Source organism: Schistocerca americana, chromosome 1 (assembly GCF_021461395.2).
Source record: "Schistocerca americana isolate TAMUIC-IGC-003095 chromosome 1, iqSchAmer2.1, whole genome shotgun sequence".
NCBI classification, from domain to species: Eukaryota; Metazoa; Arthropoda; class Insecta; order Orthoptera; family Acrididae; genus Schistocerca; species Schistocerca americana.
Window position 1 is genome coordinate 726,575,976 of NC_060119.1, and position 20,859 is coordinate 726,596,834.

General features: G+C 41.8%; 1 protein-coding gene across 1 annotated transcript in view; it reads left to right on the forward strand.

Moving 5' to 3' along the window:
- The first annotated feature begins 2,182 nt into the window (after positions 1-2,182).
- The window catches only part of LOC124610492 (protein unc-13 homolog 4B-like), a 138,217-nt gene continuing 119,540 nt past the window's right edge, over positions 2,183-20,859 (forward strand). The window contains exon 1 of the mRNA XM_047140163.1: positions 2,183-2,326. The gene's annotated coding sequence lies outside the window, so the exon portion shown is untranslated. The remainder of the gene's footprint in view (positions 2,327-20,859) is intronic.

The window sequence follows — 20,859 nt, forward strand, 5'->3', positions numbered from 1 at the left end:
AAAATTGGAAACACATCCTACGACAGACAACATGTCTGTTCTTCTCGGGTGCCTAATTCAGAGTGACGAACAGGAACTTAAATAAAAATTGGGAACACATCCTACGACAGACAACATGTCTGTTCTTCTCGGGTGCCTAATTCAGAGTGACGAACAGGAACTTAATTAAAAATTGGAAACACATCCTACGACAGACAACATGTCTGTTCTTCTCGGGTGCCTAATTCAGAGTGACGAACAGGAACTTAAATAAAAATTGGGAACACATCCTACGACAGACAACATGTCTGTTCTTCTCGGGTGCCTAATTCAGAGTGACGAACAGGAACTTAAATAAAAATTGGGAACACATCCTACGACAGACAACATGTCTGTTCTTCTCGGGTGCCTAATTCAGAGTGACGAACAGGAACTTAAATAAAAATTGGGAACACATCCTACGACAGACAACATATCTGTTCTTCTCGACTGCCTAATCCAGAGTGACGAACAGCCCGAAACACTTCGCGCACCATACCAGAAAAGGCGTGACCCGAACGCTTCGGAAGTGTTTCGTCTGCAATTTCGTCAGTCTTTTTTTTATTTTAATTGTTTTTAATAATTATAAAATGACTGATTGGTAGTCAACTGTTGAGAGATATTTATATTAAAAAGTGAAGTCATTTCAATGAGTAGATTAACTGATAACAATAACTATACTTCAACGTTTTGGTGCCCTTGCTCCGAACACAGCCGCCAATCGCAGAGCAGTAGCATTATGCAGGCGGTCTTTCTCACGGGAATGGTACCGAATCTAACATCTGTCACAGGTATCTCACACTACATTTCGTCATCTATATACGTCTTGCATCTCCACTGCTCTGGGAACAGCTCCTTGGAGCCCAGTATGATGGCTGACTAAGCCAGAACTATTACACTGGTCAGATGAGTTCCGATTTCAGTTGTTCAGAGGTGATTTTAGGGTTTGTATGTGGTACAGACCCCACTGAGCTCTGGACCAGGTTGTCAAGAAGGCACTTTGCAAACTGGTGGTGGCTCCATAGCGGTGTGGGCCGTGTTTACATGGAATGAACTGGGCCCTCTGGTCCAACTGGATCAATCATTGACTGGAAATCGCTGTGTTCAGCTACTTGAAGACTACTTACAGACATTCATGGACTTCATGTTCCCAAACAACGATGGAATTTTTATGGATGACAATGCGCCATATCATCGGGCCACAATTGTTTGCAACTGGTTTGAAGAACTCTCTGTACAGTGCGAGCGAATGATTTGGCCAGCGACAATACCAGATATGAATTCCATCTAATATTTATGGGACATAGTCGAGAGGTAAGTTCGTCCACGACATCATGCACTGACAACACTTTTGCAACTGTGGACGGTTATAGAGGTAGCATAGCTGGATATTTCTGCTGGGGACTTCCAACGACTTATTGAGCCCATACCACATCGACCTGCTGCGCTTCACTGGGCAAAAGGAGGGCCGAAACGATACTGGGAGGTATCCCTTGACTTTCATCACCTCAGTGTATACACACAGTAGTTAAAATTTCGTATCCTTCTTGGTGTAGTAATTTTTAGTGACCAGCAGCGTGCGTGTTGTTCGACCGGCATCCCAGGGAGAAAAGATATGGTGGTGAGAGGTGTAACCACACCATAAGGGATATATGTCCTGTGACGAGCGCCTCCCGTCGGAGTAGACCGTTCGCCTGGTGCAAGTCTTTCGATTTGACGCCACTTCGACGACTTGCGCGTCGATGGGGATGAAATGATGATGATTAGGACAACACAACACCCAGTCCCTGAGCGGAGAAAATCTCCGACCCAGCCGGGAATCGAACCCGGGCCCTTAGGATTGACATTCTGTCGCGCTGAACACTCAGCTACCGGGGGTGGACACCATAAGGGGTGATCCTGTGGAAGGAATCATACTACCTGACAGATTCAGTCTAGAATGTTTGTGAAGCAAATGTATAGTTGGTGTACTTCACTGAGGAGGGGATGAGGACCGTGTTCCTTGCAGAGAGAAATGAGTAGGGGTTACAACCCACGCCAGGCGCCACCCGATCCCAAGCGACGGCTCCTCTGGCCGCTGGCGGAACATCCTCCGGACGCGGGCGAGGCGCGCGGGGCCCCTGCCGGCCACCTTGCGCAGCACGTGACGCTGACGGCGGCGGCGGCGCGCGCGACCGGCGGCAGCCCGCAGTGGGAAGCTGACCGTCCGCGCGGTGACAGTGCCTGCACAGTCCAGCTCCCTCACACGACGACCGGCGTCCGCCGCCGCCGCTGCTGCCGCGTCCCGAGTGTATAACGCTGGCAACAGGTACCGTCCCAACTCCGCTTATCTAATCTACAATCTTGCATCAGCACTGATGTCGTTAGATAAACATAAACACGGATGAAGGGGCCTGACATGGCCATTCTGACAGAAACCTTTCGGCATTCGTTTGGAATGACCCGTGGATACCACAGAAAGCCTAAACCGTTGATTACGGGCCAGCCGCGGTGGCCGAGCGGTTCTAGGCGCTTCGGTCTGGAACCGCGCGACTGCTACGTCGCAGGTTCCAATCCTGCCTCGGGCATGGATGTGTGTGATGTCCTTAGGTTGCCGGCCGAAGTGGCCGTGCGGTTAAAGGCGCTGCAGTCTGGAACCGCAAGACCGCTACGGTCGCAGGTTCGAATCCTGCCTCGGGCATGGATGTTTGTGATGTCCTTAGGTTAGTTAGGTTTAACTAGTTCTAAGTTCTAGGGGACTAATGACCTCAGCAGTTGAGTCCCATAGTGCTCAGAGCCATTTGAACCATTTTTTGATGTCCTTAGGTTAGTTAGGTTTAAGTAGTTCTAAGTTCTAAGGTACTGATGACCTCAGATGTTAAGTCCCATAGTGCTCAGAGCCATTTGAACCATTCTTTTTTTTTTTTTTTTTTTTTTTTACGGTTTGAGACCCTCCCCTCGTGGCAGCAAATTCTGTGCTATTGACAAAAGCGTTGTGTCACCTAAGACCAAATAATGTCCTACGTCGTGATCGTATGTTCACCTTGTTAGAAGATCTTCAACAACGAGGAATACAGTCTTCGCAACAATAGGCGAGGTGGTGTCATCTGATCCGAGCTGTTTTTATCTCATTGGTCACAGAAAGGACATTTCGTACTCGTATTTCTCATAACATTATGACCTACAGAACCCACATCCTTTCTGTTGGTCGTATATAGATTTTCAGACAAAAAATCCATACGAATCAAGACTGAGAGCCGAACAGGATTCGAAGCAAGGTCATTGCATGAGTAATGTTTCATTCTGCAAACGTGGCTAACACAGTCTACGCTACATCTTTTCTATCAGAAACGTCAGTTCAAAAAAAAATTAATAAACAATACTCGGTTTGTTGCTCAGCAGTACTAAGAACCTTGTTCATCTCAGGAATTCGAAATTATTTCCACATTTGCGCACATTCGTAATTGGTGAATGTTGGGTCTTGATAGATTTTAATATTCCTCTTAAACAGAATCTAGAGAAGCGCTGAGCTTAACACGCTCACTCGTCAAACGCGTTGTCACTAACGTCGGATGTCTCCACGTCAGGACACAGTGAGTCTAGGTTTTCGATTTACCTAAGACGTCGATGAGAACGAACTGTACGAAAACATCCTTTCTTGCTGATCAGATCCCACTAGAGATGAAAAATGATTTTAATAATTTGAACCGACTATCATCCAGGCAAGTGCTACCAAAATACCAACACTTGTTATGGAATAAAATGCACTATTGACAAGTTTCACTTTCAGAGGAAATTGTGCGGTTTTTGGAAATTCCGGAGAAAGTTACTACTGGTTGAAGCTTTGATGAACTAAAAGAATGCAACTTAGGAATGCGCCTTAGGGTGTACACAAATGTCTTGTCGATGTCGAAGATGTTAGAAACTAGTGTCCGCATGTTTCACATAAACCACAAAAAACTGATCAGGATTGTCAGGTAGTCTACCCAACGTCCGAAAATAGTGCAGTGTCTTAAGCAAGCGGCTACCTCGCTATGTGTCAAGCTTCTGGGTGGGTCGGCAACCATGTTCGGGTATTCAGCTGCCAAAACTCTGCTTGAGAAATGACAGGCCCATATCCGAGCCCCGATTATTAAGTGTTGAAGAAGGAAAAACGGTTTACATTGACTACGGCATGCTAACACTTCAACTGATCAAACTCTGATTTACTGAGAAACGGTGCGATATTATTTTAGGCATAGCCTGACAGTGAACCGGCTGCTGCATCAGATTTACTTCTTACGCAGTTTGAATGCTGTTTGCGGATCAATAGAGCTGCTGTCAACTTGAATTGAGGAGATCGAACTTCGGTAGACCCCTGTAAGGGAATTTCTAATTTTATTGGTTATCAATCGTTGCAGCGAGGTGTCATGTGCTCGAACCACAGAATAGGAACTCTCTTGGTTACCATGGAAATACCTTCCTATTCGTTTGGACCCAGAGACTCCAAAATAAATCACGTTCTTGATATTAAATCTGACTCATTAGATCTCCATTAATAGGTCATCCTGCTTTACCTGACTTGGAAAATAATGTATGAGGTCTTTAAGTGTAAACCTCGAAACAAGCGTATTTCCATCGACGTGCCTGACTCCTCTGTTTTACTAGAGACACCGACGATCTTTTTATTCACAAAACTTCTTCGAACTGTGATTCGACCTTAGGATCTATCAAAGAAAACGCTCAGACAGTAAGAAAGATTACTTTATTTCACAGTATATGCCACAAGTGCACTGTCAAAGATAGTCTCTTTTTTTTTCTTTGAATAAGATCTTCGGGATTAATGGAAAGACTGCTCTATAATAAGCATCAATGAAAATTCCAGAAGACCTACATTGCTCTCTTCTGCTTTTCATCATACCTCAGTTTGCTGACCAATATACGATGTATACTACTAACCAGTAATCTGAAGCACAATAGGATCTGGTATTCATACCAGATGTTGAAAAATATACGGCGAAGCAATCTAGCCTTTGGAGATGCGGGATATCACGGACTGTGGGGTTTTAACGACTGCGGATGCCCTAAACCGATACCATTTGCTATAGGATTTGGCCACATACAGTGTGTGAGAATTTCCGCTTCCGTAGCTTAGTAGTCAGCGCGGCTGACCGACGTGGAGGGGAAAGGAGGGGCGGGGGGGGGGGGGGGGGAGAGACAGGTGCGTCCCCGGTACTGCCAGCGATTTTTCCTTGGTGGAAGGACTGGTACGGGATACGTTCAGCCTCGTGAGGACAACTGATGAGCTAATCGGACGCTTAGTAGCGGTTCCAAGGTCAAGAAACCCGACAACGACTGGGAGAACGGTGTGCTGACCACATTTCCCTCCATACCGCATCCTATGCCGCCACTGGCGAGGGATGTCATGGTGGTCGGTCGGGCCCGAAATTTACCTGTTTACCTAACGTGTCAGAACGCGAAGAAACACCTCGAAGAAAACGCTATATTTACACATAGCACAGATTCAGAGAACATCGTACTTGTGAAACACAACTGGCTCTCTATTTATACTAGGTAATGGGTTCTTTCGACAGGGGATATGAAGTTGATTGCGTATTTCCAGATTTCCAGAAGGCTTTTGAAGTGTTCATCACAAGTGTCTTCTAATCGTATGCGTACCTGCGAGGTATCGTCTCAGTTGTACAGCTCGGTTCAAGACGTCCTGTCAGAAAAGTCACTCACAGTTCGTAGTAATTGACACGAGTGAAACACGGGTGATATTTGGGGTACCCCAAGGAGTTGTTACAGGCTTTCTGGTGTTCTTAATCTATATAAATGATTTAGGAGACGATCTGGCCAATTAAATTGTTTGCAGATGACACTGTCGTTTATGGTTTAGTAAACTCGTCAGAAGATCAATACGGATTACAAAATGATACAAACAGGGTGTCTCCACGATGCTAAAAGTGGCAGTTGACCATGAACAATAAAAAATCCGAGGTCTTCCAGATGAGTACTAAAAATATATATCAAATTTCGGTTACATGACTAATCACACAGTCATACAGGCTGTCGATTAAGCTAAACGCCTAGGGATTACAATTAGGAACAACCTAAGTTGGAAGCACCACTCGGAAAATGTTGTGGGAGAGGTGAACCTAACACTGAGTTTTATTAGCAGGACACTTAGGAGATGTAACATACCTACCAAAGAGAGTGCCTGCACTACGCGGGTCCGTCCTCTTCTAGAGCATTGCTCGCTGTATTGGGTCCGTACCAGATAGCGCTGACGAAGAACTTTGGAAAATTTCAAAAAAGGGCAACATGTTTTGTATTATCCTAAATAGGGGAGAGAGTGTTGTGGATATGATATACGAGCTGGGGTGGCAATGTTAAAACAAAAGCGTTTTCGATTCCAGCGATAGCTTTCCACCAAGTTTCAATCATTATCTTTCTCCTCCGGATGTGAAAATATTTTGATTTCCACCTACATAGAGATAACCAACCATTGTGATAAAATAACAAAAATCAGAGCTCGCACGGGAAGATTTGTGTGTTCATTTTTCCCCGCACTCTTTGACAGTGGAACGATCGAGAAATACTCTGACAGCGGTTTTGTGAAACCTCTGCGAAGCACTTTAAGTGTGAACTTATTTACACAGTAGTCATGCAGATGTACATGCGGATGAAACGGCGTGAACAAGCAATCACTTGCGTGACCTTGACAGATGAAATAGCCATTACCACTAATCTGATGTGAAGTGTTTTGCTGCCCATGAAACTGTATAAATACATCAGTTATTGATACCAAACATTTTAAAACGTAGTTCATGAAATTATTAAAGCGATAAAGTAAAATCGAACTGCAATTTATAAAAGAAATGCTTGGGCTACACTCAGTTCGCCGTAGAATTATGAGAAGTATAATAGCTGTGCTCATGTAACTCACAAAAAGTGGAGACTACATTTTCGTTCTTTCTTCCACATTGCTTGCAAGTAAGAACCTAACTAGTAAATTCATTACTTGCACATAACTAATCGTGGAGGACAATCAATACTTACTCATCATACGCAGAAATGTAGCCCCAAATGATGAAACCGTTTGTTGCCTCGTGAGAAATTAAACGTATCATTTACTAAAAATTATGATGACGGTTACCTGTATTTAGAACAAACTGTGGAAACTGTTTGTGGCTCTTCACAGTTAATGCATCACAGAGGTAAGACGATCTGCTGCAGCAATGTTGTTGTTGTGGTTTTCAGTCTGAAGACTGGTTTAACGCAGCTCTTCATGCTACTCTATCGTGTACATAACTACTACAACTTACACACTTCTGAATTTTCTTATTGTATTCATCTATTGGTCTCCCTTTACGATTTTAACCCCCCCCCCCTCCCCCCCCCCACCCACACACACACACACACACACACACACTCCCCTCCAGTACTAAATTCGCGATCCCTTGATATCTTCTAATCAGGTTATGTCACAAATTTCCAAATTGTGGAAACTGTGGAGTTGGAGTGCACATGTGGGTTTTTTAGGTTAGAGAATTCCCTCCCTGGGCTCGACAAGACGCCTCCTGAGACGCGGCAAGGTAGGAGTAGGCAAAATGCAACAGGGAATAACAATATTAATCTGCTAATAGTAAACTGCAGGAGCGTCTATAGAAAGGTCCCAGAACTGCTCTCATTAATAAACGGTCACAATGCCCACATAGTACCAGGGACAGAAAGTTGGCTGAAACCAGATTAAACAGTAATGAAATTCTAAACTCAGATTGGAATGTATACGGCAGAGACAGGCTGGACAGTGAAGGGGGAGGTGTGTTTATAGCGATAAGAAATGCAATAGTATCGAAGGAAATTGACGAAGATCCGGAATGTGAAATAATTTGGGTGAAGGTCACATTTGAAGCAGGCTCAGACATGGTAATTGGATGTCTCTACAGGCCCCCTGGCTCAGCAGCTGTTGTGGCTGAGCACCTGAAGGATAATTTGGAAAATATTTCGAGTAGTTATAGTTCTGGGTGGAGATTTTAATTTGCCGGATATAGACTGGGAGACTCAAACGTTCATAACGGGTGGCAGGGACAAAGAATCCAGTGAAATTTTTTTAAGCGCTTTATGTGAAAACTACCTTGAGCAGTTAAACAGAGAACCGACTCGTGGCGTTAACATATTAGACCTTCTGGTGACAAACAGACCCGAACTATTTGAAACAGTTAACGCAGAACAGGGAATGAGCGATCATAAAGCGGTTACTGCATCGATGATTTCAGCCGTAAATAGAAATATTAAAAAAGGTAGGAAGATTTTTCTGTTTAGCAAAAGTGACAAAAAGCAGATTTCGGAGTACCTGATGGCTCAACACAAAAGTTTTGTTTCAAGTACAGATAGTGTTGAGGATCAGTGGACAAAGTTCAAAACCATCGCACAATATGTGTTAGATGAGTATGTGCGAAGCAAGTTCGTAAGAGATGGAAAAGAGCCACCGTGGTACAACAACCGAGTTAGAAAACTGCTGCGGAAGCAAAGGGAACTTCACAGCAAACATAAACATAGCCAAAGCCTTGCAGACAAACAAAAATTACGCGAAGCGAAATGTAGTGTGAGGAGGGCTATGCGGGAGGCGTTCAATGAATTCGAAAGTAAAGTTCTATGTACTGACTTGTCAGAAAATCCTAAGAAATTTTGGTCTTATGTCAAAGCGGTAGGTGGATCAAAACAAAATGTCCAGACACTCTGTGACCAAAATGGTACTGAAACAGAGGATGACAGACTAAAGGCCGAAATACTAAATGTCTTTTTCCAAAGCTGTTTCACAGAGGAAGACTGCACTGTAGTTCCTTCTCTAGCTTGTAGCACAGATGACAAAATGGTAGATATCGACATAGACGACAGAGGGATAGAGAAACAATTAAAATCGCTCAAAAGAGGAAAGGCCGCTGGACCTGATGGGATACCAGTTCGATTATACAGAGTACGCGAAGGAACTTGCCCCCCTTCTTGCAGCGGTGTACCGTAGGTCTCTAGAAGAGCGTAGCGTTCCAAAGGATTGGAAAGGGGCACAGGTCATCCCCGTTTTCAAGAAGAGACGTCGAACAGATGTGCAGAACTATAGACCTTTAGCTCTAACGTCAATCAGTTGTAGAATTTTGGAACACGTATTATGTTCGAGTATAATGACTTTTCTGGAGACTAGAAATCTACTCTGTAGGAATCAGCATGGGTTTCGAAAAAGACGATCGTGTGAAACCAAGCGCGAGCTTGGTTTCACACGATCGTCTTTTTCGAAACCCATGCTGATTCCTACAGAGTAGATTTCTAGTCTCCAGAAAAGTCCACGAGACTCAGAGGGCCGTAGACACGGGTTCACAGGTAGATGCCGCGGTTCTTGACTTCCGCAAGGCGTTCGATACAGTTCCCCACAGTCGTTTAATGAACAAAGTAAGAGCATATGGACTATCAGCCCAATTGTGTGATTTGATTGAAGAGTTCCTAGATAACAGAACGCAGCATGCCGTTCTCAGTGGAGAAAAGTCTTCCGAAGTAAGAGTGATTTCAGGTGTGCCGCAGGGGAGTGTCGTAGGACCGTTGCTATTCACAATATACATAAATGACCTTGTGGATGACATCGGAAGTTCACTGAGGCTTTTTGCGGATGATGCTGTGGTATATCGAGAGGTTGTAACAATGGAAAATTGTACTGAAATGCAGGAGGATCTGCAGCGAATTGACGCATGGTGCAGGGAATGGCAATTGAATCTCAATGTAGACAAGTGTAATCTGCTGCGAATACATAGAAAGAAAGATCCCTCATCATTTAGCTACAAAATAGCAGGTCAGCAACTGGAAGCAGTTAATTCCATAAATTATCTGGGAGTACGCATTAGGAGTGATTTAAAATGGAATGATCATATAAAGCTGATCGTCGGTAAAGCAGATGCTAGACTGAGATTCATTGGAAGAATCCTAAGGAAATGCAATCCGAAAACAAAGGAAGTAGGTTACAGTACGCTTGTTCGCCCACTGCTTGAATACTGCTCACCCGTGTGGGATCCGTACCAGATAGGGTTGATAGAAGAGATAGAGAAGATCCAACGGAGAGTAGCGCACTTCGTTACAGGATCATTTAGTAATCGCGGAAGCGTTACGGAAATGATAGATAAACTCCAATGGAAGACTCTCCGGGAGAGACGCTCAGTAGCTCGGTACGGGCTTTTGTTGAAGTTTCGAGAACATACCTTCACCGAGGAGTCAAGCAGTATATTGCTCCCTCCTACGTATAACTCGCGAAGAGACCATGAGGATAAAATCAGAGAGATTAGAGCCTACACAGAGGCATACCGACAATCCTTCTTTCCACGAACAATACGAGACTGGAATAGAAGGGAGAACAGATAGAGGTACTCGAGGTACCCTCCGCCACACACCGTCGGGTGGCTTGCGGAGTATGGATGTAGATGTAGATGAACTGTTTCTGGCGCTTCATAATAATGGCATCTGAGAGGTACGACCTGCATCAGCGATGGGACGTTATATTGTATTTGCAGCGTCACTGGTTGTTAATACTGATTTGTTTTCCGTTATTTGCCTAAACATTTATTTGCGTGTTCCTCGGACAAGTTCACAGACAATTTTCGCTTACTTCTGTGCAGTCCTAGTAAATACATTGTTTCCAACAGCGTACCCGCCGACGAATTATTTATAACAGAAGCGCAGCTACTGAACATGAAGAAATTAACACGCTCGAGTTGCAGTGCAAGACAAAGAGGGGTTCTGCCTCGGATACTGGAACCAGTTTTGTAGTTAGTGTCACTACGCTGCTACGGGAAAGGCTTTAGCAGCTGGCAGCAGGTACGGACTCTGCGTACACCTTGACGCGAGCCTCCTCCGATATGTCTTCTCCTACCAAACGCTATTCTACTTTCTCCCATGAGTGATTGCAACTGCAACACGAAACACCTTGATATGTTGCCATTGCTTCTGTGTTTAACACTCTGTTAGTAGCGAGGTCTTCGGGTATAAATACTTACCTCGTCAACAGAGAAGAAATGAAGGACAAATCCGGAATGTGCATTCACTTTTTCTGCAACAGTTAACCAGTGAACCGAGAATTACCCAAGTTGTCTTCACAACTATTCCTCATGTGTAGTTCCATGCACAGCAGTTAAAAATGGTTGGAAACTGAACTGTACATCAGTCTCCGTCCTTATAAGCGAGTGGCCGTCTGTATTTGTCAGGTAATATAGTTCGTATGCCCAGCAAATATCATCCTGGACAAATTTTATAGTCTGACCTGAAAGTATGAAACGCAACAGTGGCGCACCAAGGAAACGTTTTAAAGGCATCATCAGACTTAATCTAAAGTATGGCTGTCAACAACTCGCAAATTATTTCAAGGATGTCGGTAGTGATTGATTATCACAGTTACTTTAGCACATCTAAGTGACATATAAATTGTTTTGCTTTTTTGATTCCAAAACCAATTTTTGGATGCAAAAAATTATAGGTTGCTCTTGCATTGTTGGATTTTTACTGTGTAATAAAGTCAATGCCACAAAATGATATGAAACAGCCTAACAAAAGAATGTATTCACCATCTGCTGAATACGGATTTCGTGTGAGTGGTAACAACCAATGAAGCACATCCTTGAATTGTTCAAACCTCCATACACCTTTCTATTCACACATGTACAACCAGCTGGCAAGCAAGCCAGTTTTACAGCGGCTTTTCGAAGTGGTTCTAGTGTAACCACGTGCTTGGTGACCTTCAACGTCAGAGAGCGCCATTTTGGAGACGGCGACAGAGCAGTCGTGTGTGGGCCTTTGATTGGTCTGTACTATGTATTCTCCATCGAGATCTGCTTCTAAACAAGATGATCGTACGATTAACACAGAAACAGTTTCTTTACTGTGTTATTGTAAATTATCACATAACTATGCATAACTGGAATAAACGGTGAATTAACTAATTCAGCAGTGAAAACTAAGCCAACAATATGTGTGTGTTCCATGTTGGAAGTGAAGTGTACTGGGTTCACAACTTAGGTAATAGCGAATAATGTATTTCGTTCTGTATTTGAGCATTCACCAGTGTAATTTATAATTGTAAGTATTCGCCAGCTGACTTTTGTAAAGTATAAGAGATCTCTTTATTGTGTTTGAAGCATTTGTTATTTACAAAATGCTAGGAAAGACGAGCTGATGATAAACAGGAATTGCTTCAACAAAAACTAACTGTACTGAAAGAACGAAAAATCTCACTTTGATTTTAGTGAATTGCAGTAGTACGTAAGAAAACGCCTTCTGCATTCTGCACATTAATTTTTATTTTATTTATACACCAGATGCGTTTCGCCTATGTAACAATGCTTCTTCAGTTGGGGTCCTGGAATATTACTGATTGTTTCATTGTCACAAACTGGATATCAATTTAAAAATATGGCAGGACACCCGCTGATGATGCCTTGTTAAAAAGATGGAACGTGTCTGGGTTCATAAATAAAATAAATTAACATGTAGCATGCAGAAGGCGTTTTTCTGTAAACAACTGCAATTTATTTACAGCTAGTGCAGAAATTGACCACCACAAGAAACTTGTTTCTTATTAGTGTTTCTTTGTGAAAGGGAATGTTGCTTTGAAATGCAGACTAATTCACAATTTAAAATAGTCTTGAGTATGGAAATGAGCTGTGAAGCTCTATAAAATTAAGTGTTGAAGAAAAGCTATTGAGATTTCTGCAATAAATATTTCCTATGAACACAAAAGTTACTAAGTAATGTTATCATGGCATACAATATTAATAAATGCACTGATATTCTGCAGTGTTGTTTAGAGTTTAAATTTTACAACTAAAGTAGACTGATTCAGCAAATAAGATTACTTTAGAAGATTTACGTCTTTTTATATTCAAACGTCCTTCAGTTTACTTAAAATCTGTAAAGAGCTCTTTTAAATTTTATTAATGTATCATTGGTCCTTCTGTTTGCTCATGATACAATTTTAACAACTGTCATTGTCGTTAAGTTGTGAAGAAAATGAATAATACTCTTTCATTGACTGGTACTATGATAATAAGGTACGTTTAGATATTCCTTGAGCTATAGCAGTGAGACATTCTGGTACTAGTATTCGGAGTATTCAGAGGGAAGTAGTGTATTACACACTGATCGCCTTTCTAGAACACAGGGCCAGCTGGTCATTGAAAGAAAATACATTTCACAAATACAAACAGCATTCTGTCACAAAGGGGTAGCATCTCAGTTTATTGTCATCTCCTGAATTTATCTGTAACAACCATCATTTCTGAACACTTTATAATTGTTATATATATTTCTGCTGTCATTAGATTAATGAAATTGACTTACTGCAACCACGAGTAGAAATACTATGAATTAGTGAATATTCACTGTACAGTTTCCTTGACAACACTACAATTTTTGGAGTAAGGAAGTTCATTTTCAGTTCAAAAACTAATAGTTATGTATTATTTATAGAATATTAATCTTTATTCGACTATCTCAATATGATTGTTATCTTAGTCTTTGATTACTTTTATATTATTAGGCATATTGATCAGCAATACCATTATCCTACTCCTAGAGCAAGTTATATTCATTATTATTTGGATTTTTTCTGTTCTAGACATATTACTACATCACTCAGCCATGAATTTCTTGTTTTATCTTTGTCCTATTTAAAGAAGCTCTGAATATTATAGTTAATATTTAAAACATTAGATATATTACAGTTAATATCATTTTATACTCAGTTCAATATCATTTTATACTCAAATCATTTATTTTTGGTAATAACTTTTTGTAATGATGACACCTATGCAAAGCAATATAAAAAAAGTTAATAGCAATATATTTATCTGATATTTCGAACTTATTTGTTCCACTCTTATGCAGTACAGTACATCATGATGTATGAAGACATTGTTTAAGCTAATTAGTCAGCGCTTCTGCTGCTTAATACATTTTTTACATCTCTAAAGTGCTGATATGTTGCATCAGTTAGGGAAGAATAACCACAAACAATTTTAAATCATTTTTGTATAGTATCACTTCAGTTCAGGTTTTCCAACTAGTTTTATGATAATTTTTTGTAAGTACCCATAAATAGTAAAAATATTTTACACTGTTTTATTATTACTTTTAATTGAAATATAAATATTTAAATAATATTAAACAACAGTGTGTTGGAGCAATGTCTGAATTTGTGGTCCTCATCCAATATAAGCAAGATAATAGTTTAATATTGTTCAGACGATACAATACTTGCAGATATTTTACAGTAAACATGAATGCCATAAGATATTAGAGTAATATAGGCATATGGTGGATTTTTGATGTATGAACTGCATCTGTTTGGTCCAAATCTCTTCCTTCAAAGAACGTAGCAACATTGGTCATTTGTGCTATCCAGTACAAAGGCCAAGAAGCCCTTCAAGGAATCTTCAGAGCTACTGGTACCCTCAGAACGATTCAAAACTAATGACATGGTTAGTCTGTCTTGTAATTTAGTTAACGTGCTAGCAGTAGATGTGGAATGTGAGGTTGTTCATGTATATGATGCTATGTCTGAAGAGATACTAAATTAGCAAGGGATCAAATCGCGAATGTCAGATTTCTGCGCCGATACCGTTACTCATTCATCTCTGTAGGACCTTTCTCTCGTCTAAATGATGAATGGTAAACTGACAGTGTCCTTGTCTGTTTGTGCGATAGAGGCTGGTTGCCACAGCTCAGCCCATCATTGCAGAGGCCGCATCTGGAGCTCACACTGCTGGATGCCTGACATTCAGTCCTATTGTTGTCTCTACTTACTTCCTTGCTCTGTCTTCTTTTTCTATCATAATGGTCGTTATTTTTACAGTGATCATAGTCTCTGTTTCTTGAGTGACAGCCGGCCGCGGTGGTCTAGCGGTTCAGGCGCTCAGTCTGGAACCGCGCGACTACTACGGTCGCAGGTTCGAATCCTGCCTCGGGCATGGATGTGTGTGATGTCCTTAGGTTAGTTAGGTTTAAGTAGTTCTAAGTTCTAGGGGACTGATGACCACAGATGTTAAGTCCCATAGTGCTCAGAGCCATTTGAACCATTCTTGAGTGACAGTTACACAAGAAGAAACAGGTCCATAATGTATAAGGATGTTTATGATGCTAGAACTGACAGCGGCAATAAATGGTGTCCCAAATGGCTCTGAGCACTATGAGACTTAACGTCTGAGGTCATCAGTCCCCTAGAACTTAGAACTACTTAAACCTAACTAACCTAAGGACATCACACACATCCATGCCCGAGGCAGGATTCGAACCTGCGACCGTAGCAGTCGCGCGGTTCCAGACTGAAGCGCCTAGAACCGCTCGGCCACACCGGTCGGCTGGTGTCCCACGTGATAGTTAACAGCATTATATGTTTTAAGGATGACTTCTTTTTCTAAGTTAAAAATATTTAAGAGCCTTCCTCTCACGATCAGATAACATAGTACTGTACTGTCCTCCTCTTCGTTTTATCCCATAGCGCTCTTTCTTCCCTGTACGCTGTGGAAATCGAGTTTGCTTGCCTAGAAAAATTGGGTGAACTGACCGCGCTGATAGACTGACGTCACCACTGCAGGTGCCAGTGCAGAGCCATTTGGTGTTTCCTGCCGTTTCTGCTCACCTGGCACTCTGGCCGTTGACAAGTGGGCCGGCCGGCAGCTGCAGCTTCCACTCCAGGGTTGCCAGTTTCCTACTGGACAGTTAATTACTGCTCTATGTTGAGGTCCAAGCACGGTGATGAAAAAAAAGCAGGTGCCTTTGGTAGACACAGTCTGGAAAATACTTATGATATTTTCGATTAAACTCAGAGAACACACTGTTCTAAAAAATTGACATGGAGGGGTATGTATTTTTCTCCTTTCCCTTTTTACTGTAACGACGAGAGACAGACGACCTCAGCACTTCACTGATACATCTAAGAAGTGCTTTCGTCATGTGTTTTGATCGTTCCACGTGAATACTGGCAATGTTTCGTTAATCAGTTGGACAGCTCAGTATTCCTCGAATATCGTTTGCAAATAGAATGTAATCACTTCCCTCTTGCTCATCATTTAGGCCAGATGTAATGAACAAAAATTAGTAACAATATGCAAAAACAAATAAATCGTATGAGTAAATATAGAGCATATGTCAGTCAATAATTCATGGAATACGAGCGATATATTCTGTTGACTAAATGTTTGTATAGTTTCCAAGTACATGGCAGAGTAGACTCAAATCCAAATACCTGCCTTTTGTGCGAGAGTACATCAAAATGAAACCTCCAAATCCGTCCCAAAATCTGACCTATATTTCATGACTGGAGCGGTCTTTACTCTGTGAACATACCATTTTCTCGATCATGTCGTTCTTTGCTACATAATGGGAGAAGAAGCTTTGCCCCAATTTCAATATATTGTGATACTGAGAGGTAGGTTAAAGATTAAATTAATATCAACTTGTGCTCTAATGGAATCTTTTGAAGCTTTAAGAACACAAATGCTGAGTGTATTAGCTGCAATACTGCGAATTACTCTTTTCAGAAAAATTGATGTAATGCATGAAAATATGTGAAGCAAGAATAATATTTTTTCGAATGTGCCTTGACAAGTCCTCTAATGAGTATCAAATATCTCTTGGAATGGTATAAAATTTTTTATTAATGAAACTGTACAAAATGAAGTCATCATCAGTTAATACCTAATTCAGAGAGAGAATGTAAACTGGAGCGTATTTGACTGTCTACAGCTCCATACTTTTAAGTGTAACAAAATTCGTGTGAACTATCAGGTGACCTACTGAATCTCGAAAATTTTGTGAAAATTGTTTGAGGAGCAGTGGTGAACTTATTCTATTTTGTATTGATGCGCCAGAAGGAATCGCCTTTTCTTTGAAAATTTGATTCCCCAGATCAAAAACGCAGTGGACATTAACAGAAACTTGAACAGAGACAGCTAAGCACTGCTTATAGCAGTCAAAAGAGGTACATACCATCAACAGCTGCTTCCGACTCACAGAGAACCATAGGAGTAGGTCTGAGGGAGAGACATCCAGACATCAATTTCGGCAGCATCATAGATGCGCTGAGTAACGCAGAGTTCAGGTTTCTGAATGACAGGTGACTACCCAAATGTCCACGGAGTGCTAATCAAACAGCTCTGACTCAGTTTAAAATTGATAGGATGGTGCACTCTACGGTTGAATATATATTTTTCTAGAGGAATAAATGTGTACACACGATCGTCAGGTCCCAATATCAAACATCTATTGAAAAGGATAGCTGAGTATCAGAGGGCCCACTTCATCTCCTATAAATATTCTCCACATCAGGATACTAACAGTGTTTGAATATTGCTTTGGTGCTGTCCTTTCCATTGTCCTCATACCAACATATTGCACCACTCACCACTCAAATTCCCTTCCTCCACAATTCGTGTGTACTATGACAATGATGCTGCACTGATGCTTATTTCTGTACTTCTGTACGTTTAGCAGAAGTAGTTGCGTTCTAGTGTTGGCTTCTGCCCATGACGATGAGGAGACAATTATTGATAGTACAGCCCTCTAGATCCAACTGAAAATAAAAAGAAAAACTCAAATGTTGCGGAAAACTGCTTTTGTGACTGACTCGTAACTAATTAATTCGTACTAGCCAGCAATGTGCACAGTTACTCCATATTGCTCAGTCTTGCAACTTATTCTGGTGACGGCACTTTTAATGTATCAAGGTATTTGCGGTAGACAGTTGGACTCCATAGCAAGCAAGGTCACTGGTTCAGAGATGAAACACCACATGCATCTCGCCCTTTCGATCTGGTGGTAGCCAAATCGTCGCCTGCGCTGTAACGGATCTGCAGTCCGTTTCGGGGGCGGGGATGGGAGGCCGGGAGGGGGGGAGGGGTGGCCAGGAGGGGGGGAGGGGAGGCCGAAGCAGCGATGTCGTAATTTGCCCCCCCCCCTCCCAACATCAAATCTAACTAGCCATGACCACTTGCTTTCACACAATCGCCTTTGATTATAATAACTATAACATTCTTTAATACAATAATAATTTGTTTAAATTAATGAGTATATTTTTAGTGTAACTTCCAAGAAATTCCGTTTCAGAGTTGAAAAACATTTTTCAAACAATTAGAGAAGTACGTGTGACACTCAATTGATTTAAGAACCATAATAGCAAAAGCTCTCACGATTTTGACAGCTTCAGAATTTGTCAATATAAAATCGAAATGAGCATTTATCATTAGCAACATTTCACTTAGCACTAGCGGTTATTAACACAGGCCTGCACGATATGACTGACGAGTGCGTAGATGAGGGATTCCTCTCTCTTTCAGCAATTTTCACCGTTTGCAAATTTTCCGGTGCAGGCATCACTGACATAAAATCCTCAACAAAACAGTCAGCAACCGTATCAGGATCCAGCATGGGCAAAAAAATATATAAGGCAAAAAACTTCCAATTTCATATCGTGTGTAATATCATGTGCAAGCCCCAATGGTTGTATTATTCGCTTCAGCTCTGCGTTAAATGAAATTTGCATTCATGTATTCTTGTATCTGTCCAGATTTCACTTCTAGCATTCATTATGTCGTCTTTAAAATCTGAAAACATCGTTGATGGTGAAAATTACAGATCTAGGTCATTACATTTATCGATAACTGTTTGAAAGATATACTTATACGACGAAGTTTTCTTGTCGTTCAATAAAGAAAAAAAGCCCTTGGAATATAATGTCTACTAACTAGCCCAAGTATTGTAAACAGCTGACAAAAAACCTTGTGCAACACTTGAATGTTCCATCAACATATTTCGTGTCACACTGAGTAAGTATTCTAAGGTTTTCAGATTCACAAAATATTACAACTTTTTCTCAGTATCATTTTCTAGCAAGAAATTTGCACCGACTATAGTTTCCAAATTTAGCATGTTGATAGTATCATGAACCTCTTCAATACTTGTCGGCAATTTCACAATCTTTTTTAATTGTTTTACCAAAGCTGTCAACATCTCTGGTTGTTATTTCTATCTTATCTTCTCCTTTCATGGGATTGTAAATTAGCTTTGACGGTATCTCACAAATATCTTCTGTAGCTTTTCTCTTCAGAATACAAATTATTTTTTGCCTCTGAATTTTGCCGCAAGGTATTTCCAGGTGATTGTGGTCTTCTTGAGTCTCCACAACATACAGCTCTTCAATAGAAATAGTTTCACTAAAGCTTCTGCAACCCTTAATGTTGCGCCGGGCGGTGTGGCCGAGCGGTTCTAGGCGCTACAGTCTGGAACCGCACGACCGCTACGGTCGCAGGATCGAATCCTGCCTCGGGCATGGATGTGTGTGCTGTCCTTGGGTTAGTTAGGTTTAAGTAGTTCTAAGTTCTAGGGGACTGCTGACCTCAGCAGTTAAGTCCCATAGAGCTCAGAGCCATTTGAACCTTAATGTTAAGCGTCCATCGCGAGACACCAATTTTCAACAGTTTTTGAAATCGAAAGGCGTTATCTTTAAGAACAAGCACTTTCACTCCCATTCTGTTTATTGAAACTACAGTGGGATCGGAGGACTTGTTCACTTAAAAGTGATCTGCCGTAGACTGAAGCATGAACCTGCAAACTGCTGGGAGGTCTCGGGACTATTTATTACCTGCAGGCCATTAGGTTAGTTCGGGAGGAGTGGGTCCTGTTACCCGCTACTCTGATTTCGGGAGGAGTAGGTCCTGCAACCGGCACGAGCAGCGTGTGAATTAGTGCTTTTACATGGCTACAGTGTTTACTCCAGGTCGCTAGAACATGAGTGCATCCATACGGGAGAGAAATTGAAAAGTTGCTTGTAATTTCTTAAAATATCCATTTTCGAGACTCTTAATTTCTATGCTCCTTCATTTTTCAGAAGTACCCGAGAAATTTGTAAATTTGTATGTCATATTTTATATCCTACTCGACGAGGTAGAACACAGTTTAGGATCACACACAGTGATGATGAAGCAGAGACCACAACAGGTGGGTGGTTCCTGTGGTCAATGGTGGAGTAAGTCATGAAGTGAAAAGATAGGTAGTAGCAAAGCCAAGAGCATAGCGAAAATCGTCGTAAGTGAAGCACAAAGGCACTAGCTGAGTCGATCACTTTATCAATGGCTCTCACTGAAGGCTTCAGAAAATGGCGAGAATTGCCGAAGGAGCGCAAGGCCACGGTATACAGGTGCACTCTCGTGTCAGGGGACGGGACCATGTGACATGCCTGCAGTTGTGGCGCCCTCCGTGGGAGAGAGCTGCACCCATTGTATGAAGCCGGAGTATCTCTGACCCTTCCTCCATATCGATAATCAGGCTGAGCGGAGAATCCAAATCACTGTTGGATACTAAAGCGTTTTTTTTTTAATGGGTTTCATGGCGACCCCTTCTTTTGGATCCAGGCCTGCTTGTAAGAGCTCAAATCGGCAGAGAGACAGATAAGGTCGCTTACGTCACCAGTCCTAGGTCTGACAAAATCACTGTCCCGCACGACTTCACGTTATCACATTCACCGAAGTGACACGAGCACTGCCTCTTCAAAATGTTTCTTATATGTAGTTGAAACCATCATTCTTTTGGTAGTGCTAGTTCTGCAAGGTTTTCAGGAGAGCTTCTGTAAAGTTTGGAAGGGAGGAGACGAGGTACCGGCAGAAGTAAGGCTGTGAGGATGGGGCGTGAGTCGTGCTTGGGTAGCTCAGATAGTGGAGCAAAGGCAAAGGTACCGAGTTCGAGTTTCGGTCCAGCACACAGTTTTAATCTGCCAGGAAGTTTCATTTTTTTGGTACTTTTCATATTCAGGTAAAACTAGATGTCCTAGCATTATGACCTTATTGAGCAATCATA